The 9793-nt window shown below is 35.3% G+C and overlaps 1 pseudogene; it reads right to left on the bottom strand.

The window, feature by feature from the left end:
- Positions 1 to 1483: 1483 nt before the first annotated feature.
- On the bottom strand, positions 1484 to 5734 carry LOC131608246 (uncharacterized; annotated as a pseudogene).
- Positions 5735 to 9793: the final 4059 nt, after the last annotated feature.

Below are 9793 nucleotides of genomic sequence, written 5' to 3'. Positions count from 1 at the left end.
TGAGATGTTTATTTCCAAACATGTCACCTATCGTGAACATATTCTGCCTTATCAGTCCCAAAACCCATCTGCCACACATCAGTGGGATTATTTAAGTAACTTGCCTGACAAGTGAGATAGTATTTTCCCCAATAACATTTATCCCACACCATCTCTAACTAATCCCACACCTGTTCCCAATTCCTTTGTTCCTTGTGATGACACCATCACACCTCCTATCACTGATTCCATCATTCCACACCATGATCACCCACCATCTTCTTCTGGTCGTTTATCATCCAGAGTGATGACAAAACCTTCATATCTTCAAGACTATGTATGCGACTCCTTCAAAGACACACCAAATCAATCTTCCTCAAGTACTCTTTACCCTATCTCCTCTTTTTTGTCTTATTTAAACTTATCTCCCTTACAATGTCGTTTTAGTTAGTCTGTTTCCTCTAATTATGAACCAAAGTCTTACATTGAGGCAAGCAATTTTAAGTGCTGGAATCATGCTATGAAGGCGGAGTTGGAAGCTCTTGATAAAACTAGTACTTGGGAATTGGTGGATCTTCCAGCCAATGTCTAACCAATAGGGTGCCGATGGGTTTACAAGGTTAAACACAGAGCTGATGGAAGCATAGAGAGGTTCAAGGCTCGGTTAGTAGCAAAGGGTTATAACCAGATTGAAGGGTTGGATTATACTGGCACATTTTCCCCTGTTGCCAAAATGACAACAGTTAGACTTGTAATAGCTTTGGCTTCCATCAACAAGTGGCACCTACACCAGTTAGATGTAAACAAAGCATTCATACATGGTGAGTTACATAAGGATGTGTACATGGCTGTCCCTCAAGGAGTTCATACCACCAAACCAAATCATGTTTGCAAATTGATCAAATCACTATATGGCTTAAAACAAGCTAGCAGGCAGTGGCATGAGAAGCTTGCTTCACTCCTTGTTCACCATGGTTACACATAAGCTTTTGCAGATCACTCATTATTTGTTAAAAGCATAAATACTTCACTAACCATTCTCCTTGTTTATGTTGATGATGTGATCCTAGCTGGAAATTCCCTGGCAGAATTTCAACTGATGAAAAATATTCACCACCAAGCCTTCAAAATCAAAGATCTTGGAGTTCTTAAGTAGTTTTAAGGTTTGAAGGTGGCACATTCTTTTGTCTGACTCAGGATTTCTTGCTTCCAAACCTTTGAGCACTCCATCTGACCTAAGCATCAAACTGTCCAATGACAACAACCCTCCTTACACAGACATACCAGCCTACAGGAGACTTATTGGCAGGGTCATATACTTGAACACCACTAGACCTGATATAAATTTCATTATGCAACAGCTTAGCCAATTTCTGTCAAAATCATCTGTGACTCACTACAATGCAGCCTATACAGTTCTGAAGTATTTGAAATCATGTCCAGGCCGTGGCTTATTTTTCCCTAGGAATTCAACTTTACATTTGAAAGGTTTCTCAAAAGGTGATTGGGCAGATCAGTGTGGGGATACTCGAAGATCAGTGTCGGGATCTTGTTTTTACATTGGTTCATCTCTCATTTCATGGAGAACCAAAAAGCAAACTACAATTGCTCGTACTTCATCAGAAGCCGACTATTGGGCCCTTGCTGCAGCAACTTGTGAGTTGCAATGGCTTGTTTACTTGTTGAAAGATCTACAGATTGAATGTTCAAGAACACCTCTCTTATTTTGTGACAGCCAAAGTGCCCTACATATTGCCGCCAACCCAGTTTTCCATGAAAGAACCAAACACCTTGACATAGATTGCCACATTATTAGGGAAAAAGTCCAAGCTGGAGTGATGAAATTGATTCCTGTTGCTTCTCATTATCAGTTCTTCACCAAGTCATTGCTTTCAAAACCTTTCTATGCACTTATTTCCAAGCTAAACTTGCTGAATATTTACCAAGGCTCAGCTTGTGGGAGGATAATAACTGAAAGTGAAGAGGGTAGTTAAAGTTTGTTACAAGTTAGTTAGATTTACCATCTTGTATATATAGTGAACTACCATGTAAACCAATCAATAATAAAAGTTTGATATTCATTCTCTATTCTTCTCTTTACTATTTTCTTCTTTCACAAGCTCTCAATCATGAGCTTCACACTTTGCTAATATATTGTAATCAATTCCATTGACAATAACATAAATAATATGAAAACTTAATTAACTAACGATGCTGCCCACAGGTTCCGGTGCTACCTCTGCCGCACCATGGCCATTCTTAATAGTGAAGGGCTTTTCGTCACTAAGTCCCCAGAACTTTGCAGTTTTCTTATCATCTTCGGTCATTAACCGTGAGAACTCGACGTGGTCATACTTTAAAGTAGCTTTTCCACCAAATTCACTTGGAAGATTTTCCATGTCAGAGTGATTTCATCAGCTCCACACTGTCTTTATTGTTGAGATAAACAAACTTTACCTTCTGAGCTGTCTTGGGATCCATGCAGTATTTTACAGCCTATCAAATTTTGTTAAATGGAAGAGGTACCTGTTAAAAGCTTATAATCCAACCTCAAATCAAAAGCACAAGAAGCTGATCCAAAATCAATATAGAACAGGAATGGAATCTCTGCATTGACATGAGGGAAACGTGAAATCTAGACCTTGAATAGAAAAATGTTACTGAGAAAAATGAAAGAAAATAAGAGAAAGAAAATGGACCCCGGAACATGAATCAGGGACTCTGGGAAGGGACCAGTGGAAAATCATTTCAGGACTAGCATTCAAAAATAATAAATACATATAGGTGAAATTCCTAGTCGAGTATAATGTGTAAAGCAAAACAATATGATTAGTATTTAATTAATATAAATGTTCTAGAAGTTATTGCTGAAACAAAGCAAAATACACTTGCAAACAATTATTAGCCAAGTATTGTTTGGTTTTCTAATATAAAATATAAGCGAGAGAAATCACGACCATGCAATGTGACCTACCATTTAACAAAACTAGGCTAAATAACAGCATGCAACAATGAGGAAGAACAGATATAATTGCAGGGAAGAAGAACAAACCTTCATGAAAGCCTGAAATATTCTTGGTGGATTATACAGAAAAGCAATAGCAAGCCTTTCTGGATAATGGTTTTGCAAAATGTGAATAATATCACGAGCAGTTTTAATAGAAATGTTTGTGCTAAATGAAAATCCTGTGAAGTCTATCAACCAGGACATTTGTTCTTGACCATCGGAAAGATTAAGTACAGCATTTTCCAACAGATATACTAAATGCTTGATGTTATTTTCTGCTGATGTTGTGTTCTGACAGAAGGAAACAGATTGAACAGAGTTAGTTAACCTGAACAGAGAAGCCTTCGTAATTAACTACATATATAGCCTTAATAATAATGAATGCACATCTTAGTTCAAACCTGCATCCCCGGTCTCATAATAAGTACTGTCCTCCCAAGTCTATCATGAAAGTTAGCTCGGGATACTTTCCCCGTCTCGCCCTCATGTGCTACTTCAGCCTGAATTTAGGAAACCATTCAATTGTAAATTTAGGATGTAATGCATGGAAGAGAAATATGCATAAATAGGCTATCACTTGATGATGACTTCATTTAGTCCTAGCAGGCTACGCAGATATTAAACTCTTGCAGAAACACGCCATCCTAAATGTATTCCGAAGCCAATATATCAATTTTAAAACTACAAGCAATGACAGCAACTTAACTTTTACAATTTAAAACTTAGATGCACATTGTTGACCTTGTATTTGAGTAATCCGAATACTTAAGTATTGATTTTTAATCCAACAAATATGTTGAACAAAAAAAAACTAGATATGTTAAAATACATAAAAGTATCTTGCAGCATATTATAGAAGAGACATACAATAATATGAATTGTGTTTGTCAAGAGAAGGGGCAAAACAACACATCAACCATTAAGTAAGGTCAAGACACGTTAGACAGTAGAAAAAAAATAGCATAGCTCAAGAAGACTTAGTATGTTATCAATTTGTCAAATTGTTTATGGTACAGACCAATGCCACACTTATAATTTATAACATGTTCATGATACAAAAGTTTCGGCATAATCAATGGAGTATGTGAAGGTCAAAATCGAATAAGTCAAACTAACCCAGCGGATTTCCTCAGGTTTATAAGTAGATCTCCACTTGAGTGATTCCTCCAGCATTTTCTTGGCTTTATCAACATTCCAGTTTCGAGCTTCTAAATATCTCCTTAAACATGCATCTGTGCAATACATCAATGGACGCCCGGATAAGGGCCCAATAGCAGTTCTCAGTTCAGCCACCTGTTCATAGATCCGGGTACACACTTAGTGCTATTAAAATAAGCATGATGTGAATGTATTTTCACATAGACAAAGCATAAAAGTTTTCCCATCATCATTACACGAAATTCCTCAGTACTTTGGTGAACCCAGGTATCCCCCAACTGGGAAAATGTTAGTATCAGGGATCAAACCCAAGGCCCACTACATAGAACTCACTCGTCGTTATCGTATTGACTCCAAATATATGTTCTTCTACACGCACGAGTCATTTGACAATCATGTAAAACTATTTTAGTAATTATGAGTATACTTAGCCACACACTAAATGCATGTTTGAATTAACAGAAAATTTAGCGGCAAAATAAATGAAGTGTACCTTAGCATCATGATTTGAGGAAGCATTCTCTGGCTGATTCTGAGTTTGCTTTCTAAGAAGAAACATGTTGACTCTTAAATGTAACTCCAACCTGTAACAGAAAAATTATTGTTACTCTTTAAACTAAACTTCTACTACTATTATATAAAATAGCAATTTAAATTAAGAAATAATTAAATCCACAAGATTTTCATTAGACCAAAAGTAGCAATAGTACTTTCATCATTCCAATCAAAATTAATAACTCAACCAACACTGTTGTAGTAAAATCACGAGTAAAGCTATAGCATCTGACTGACTCAGAATTCAACCAAAAAAATCATCGAAAGGTAACAACTAACAACACGTTTATTTCCAATACATGAAGGTCAACATTTTCTACCTGAATTATTATTGTTCTCTTCTGAAAAAAAAATTGATTTACTTACGTGATTCAGAATTGACCACTCACCAACATAGAAATTTTTTACTTTTTTTTTATTTTCAAATCACCAACATAGAAATTTTTTACTTTTTAAACTTTTTTACTTTTCAAATCACCAGCATAGAAATTTTTTTAACTCAAACATAGTAGTGATGACTAAAGTAATCACCTAAAAATTGATTATAGAAAGTGAAAATAAATCATTTTACACATAACTCACTGATTTATATTAATTCAAAAGTGAATTGATACAACAGTAATCGTTTCAAACCTCATGAACCAAAACGGCACGATATAGAGCTGAAACGCACGCGAAGATTTTCAATCTGAGAGCTAGTAAAAAGATTGAAAAAAATAAAGGTTCGGAGAGTGTAAACGCGATTCTTGTTTTCTTGAAGGAAAAAAATTACTGAATATGAGTAGAAAGGAGATAATCGATAATCGATCATGAACCACACCTGGGGAGAGAGAGAAAGTTGGGAGAGAGAGGTTGTGGTATAATATTGTTGTTTCTAACTTTTTCAATGACGGAGTATGGGATTGGCGTTTTATTTAATTTGAGTTGGTAATGAAAAGAAACAGTGAAGTCACTGTGGTGCGATGAAGAAGGTAATGGTGGCTCATAAATAAGTGGTTTGAGTCACGCAAAATTCATTTTGATTTAATAGTGTTGTGACTTGTGAACGAAACGGTCACAGTTGGTAGAGAATGAAACAGAAAGAAAAATACGTAGAGCCTGTCTTTCCCTTTCACTTAATTACTAAATATCCAGTGTTATCCAGAAATTAACATGACACCTTTCAAATTATGAATTTTTTTCCCCAATTATCACACCCCTGAAATTTTATTCTTCTAAGGCCACCGTTTGAAAATAAATTCTCGGTATACTACATATGTGTACTATGTCGCTATTTTGATTGGTGGATACGTTGGCCTTTTCTGAACAGCCTGCATGTTGCCACCTCAAATAGCGGAATGTCTTTTTTTTTTCGTTTTTATTATTTAAATGATTTCTGTTATAAATAATACAAAATCAATTACAATTTTTTTAAAAAAAATATTATTAAACATAATAATACTAAATAATATTCATACAACTTAATATAAATAATAAATAACAGAATAGTAATTTAAAAATAAATATTATTAAACTAAATAATATTAATACAAAATTTCATACAAATAAAAAATCAATGACGACCCAAATAACCATGGGTACCACAGGGAGGCAGTTTTCGCACACGAGGATGACCACTATCATATTGTTATTTTTCTTAAGTTGAAGTAGGGTCGTCTTGGGTTTCTTGTGTTGGAGCAGGAGGAGACATTATTTGAATTAAGAATTCGTAATCATTGATATTAAGATCCAATTTTAAGTTTAGGGTGGATTGTATGTTCGGGTCAAGGTGGGACATGGTTGGGAGATAATTAGTGGTGGGTGGTTGAGTGTTAGAGGTTGAAGGGTTTTGTTGGATGTAGGGGGAATCAAAGTTTGGATGCGGGACAAGTGTGAATTGCATGGGTGGACGAATATAGATTTATTGGTATTGGGTTTGGTAGTTGTAATTTGTTTGCGAGCGAGATGGGGTGTATTAGGTGTAAGACTTGATGAATAGAAACCTGATCTGGCTGCATGTGATCAATTTGGAGGCGGTATCCTTGGAGATAGTGGCGGGATTATTCCTTTAGTTCATGTTGTTGACACACCATCTAAAGGAAATAAAAAACGATAAAAATTATTTAAAAGGAATTAAATAAATTAAATAATGAAATTATAATTTACCTCGTAGCATACGTGTAAATAATAGGCATGCGTGTAAATGCCCAAGCTTGAAGAAGTAAAAGACATTCTGATATTTGTTTTACTTTAAACTCTGCAGCTTTGCACCTACCTGTACAAGTTACACAAAACAGCGGAACCCCAACTATATGTGTCACACTCAAGAAAATCAAAGAGGAATTGTGACCATTTTGGGTGGACGTGGCTACTACAGGGAACAAAATTTGCCCAATCAGGATCATTATATAAATTCAGGCATATCTCATTTTATGTTCCTTTATTGAAGCGTTTGTTGGTCAATTTGCTTCTGCTTTGTAAATGGCTTTAAGCAATTTCAATTTTACTCGGTAACCTTTTAAAGCATGTTCTGGTGGAACTTCCGCAACGTTTGCATGCCATTCAACAGGAAGGCCCATTAACATGTTAACATCCTCCAACGTGGCGGTGTATTCACCAGTCGGAAGATGAAAAGTGTGAGTTTCTGGCCTCCATCGTTCTAATAACGCTAAAATTAATCGGTTGTCAATTTGGGTTGGGGGTAATGTAGTTACGTGGTATAAACCTGAGGAAATTATATACGGGACAATTGAAGGATATGGCTGAAACATATGGTGACTTCTACATCTAAACCCATCTAAACCCACCTATATGTTCATCATCTAGATGTAATAAAAAATAGTAATATTACATAAATAAACTAAAAATCTTACATGATAATTATTAATGAATAATAATTAATAAATAAACATAATCTAAAAAACTTACACGAGCAATATTTTCTCTCGTTCCCCTATGAGAAAAACCAAGCCAAAGCATGTTTGCCATATTTTAAGAGTAGAGAATTTTAGAGGTTTAAGAAGATAGTGGAAGTTGATAGTGTGAGAAATGAGAAGAGTTTGTGGGGTATTTATAGGAAAAATATTGGGTGGGATGGTAAATGTAGGTGGGTGAAAAGTAAATGTAGGTGGGTGGTGTAATAATCGTCACGGTTGAATAATTAAAGTTAGGTGGAATAATAAATAACACAAATTTCCCCCAATTGCCACACCCCTGAAACTTTATTCCCCAAATGCCACAGTTTGAAAATAAATTCCCTGTATACCACAGCTCTATACCACGTCGTCATTCTAGTTGGCGGAAAGGTGTGTCCTTTCTGAACGAATCCTGCATGTCGCCATCCTAAATGGCGGAATGACATTTTTTTTTAAAATTTTTTTTGTTTGTATTATTTAAATGATTTTTGTTATATATATTTATATTATATAAATCCAATAATTAATTTAATTGGTTTAAAATTATTTTTAATTAATTTGAAATAATAATAAAATAAATAAATTTTTTTTTATTTTATATAAATATATAAAATCAATTACGAATTTAAAAAATATATTAATAAACATAATAATACTAAATAATATTAATACAACTTAATATAAATAATAAATATCATAATAGTAATTTAAAAACAAATATTATTAAGCACAATTAAACAAAATAATATTAATACGAAATTTCATACATTTCATTTCATACAAATAATAAATCAGTGACGACCCAAATAACCATGTGTACCATAGGGAGGTGCTCTTCGCGCACAAGGATGACCACGACCATATTGTGGTTCTTCTTCAGCTGGAGTAGGGTCGTCTTGGGTTTCTTGTGTTGGAGAAGGAGGAGACATTATTTGACTTAAGAACTCATAATCATTGATATTAAAATCCAAGTTTAAGTTTGGGGTGGATTGTGTGTACGGGTCAAAGTGGGACACGATTGGGATATAATTAGTGGCGGGTGGTTGAGTGTTAGAGGTTGAAGGGTTTTGTTGGATGTAGGGGGAATCAAAGTTTGGATGCGGAATAAGTGTGAATTGCATGGGTGGACGAGTATAGGTTTGTTGGTGTTGGGTTTGGTAGTTGTAAATTGTTTGCGAGTGAGATGGGGTGTATTAGGTGTAGGAAGAGTATTGTGGGTCAATGTAAGGGCTATGAGTATGTTGTTGGGAATAATTGGGGTTAAGATGGCGATGTTGGAAGGGTTGGGTTGATGGTGTTGTTGGAAGGGTTGGGGTTGAGGTTTATGTTGGAAGGTTTAGGGCTGAGGTTGTTGTTGAAAGGTTTGAGGTTGAGGTTGTTGTTGAGACCCACTTGGCTAGAGTGTTGGATTTGGAATTGAACGTGGGTCAGTGAGAAAGTGTTCGTACGATGAATATATTAATGGAAGCGATCTATACTTATGCATGTACTCTACTGATGGTTTAGTCTCCTCTTGTAAGTGTGTTCCCTCCAACGTATAGGATTCCCTATCTCTCCAACATTGTTGCTCGTCGAGGTATAGTTCAGTATATGGGTAGGAGGAGGACTTATTCATTTTCATCTTGTGATGTTCTTTAAGGCAGTTTGGTGCGTCGGGTATATCTTATACATAGCCAAAATGAAGTTTCACTCGATCCATTTGATGTATTTCAACAAGATGGAAACAAATTATATACGTTGTTGCACTCCAAATCGAACTATCTGCATGTCGTGGGGGCGCAGTTCCTAGATACAGCCTCCAAATAAATTGGCAAGTATAATTAATGGAATAAATTTGTTAGTGTAATGAAATAGAATTAAAACAAAATATATTCTCAAAAGACTTGATGAATAGAACTTCTCAAATGGACAAGCTTCAAACAAGTTTAAACATCTGAAGGATTATTACAAGATCTGGGCAAAGATAATTCTGGGCTGCATTCATCATAGGAAAGATATAAGTTCTTCTGACTACGTCAACTATGATCAACAATACCTGTTATTCTGCATTGGAACACATGTCAAGATTGATTTGCCTCATCTTCTCTTCACTCATCTATGGAACCATGTCAAGGAGACAAGAGAAGAAGAAAGGAACAGAAATCCTATGTTCAAGAGGGATTGGATTCCCCTATCCAGAATGATATCAAATATTCTGACA

This window comes from Vicia villosa, linkage group LG1 (genome assembly GCF_029867415.1).
Source record: "Vicia villosa cultivar HV-30 ecotype Madison, WI linkage group LG1, Vvil1.0, whole genome shotgun sequence".
NCBI lineage: Eukaryota > Viridiplantae > Streptophyta > Magnoliopsida > Fabales > Fabaceae > Vicia > Vicia villosa.
This window is presented reverse-complemented; position numbering and strand designations above follow the sequence as displayed.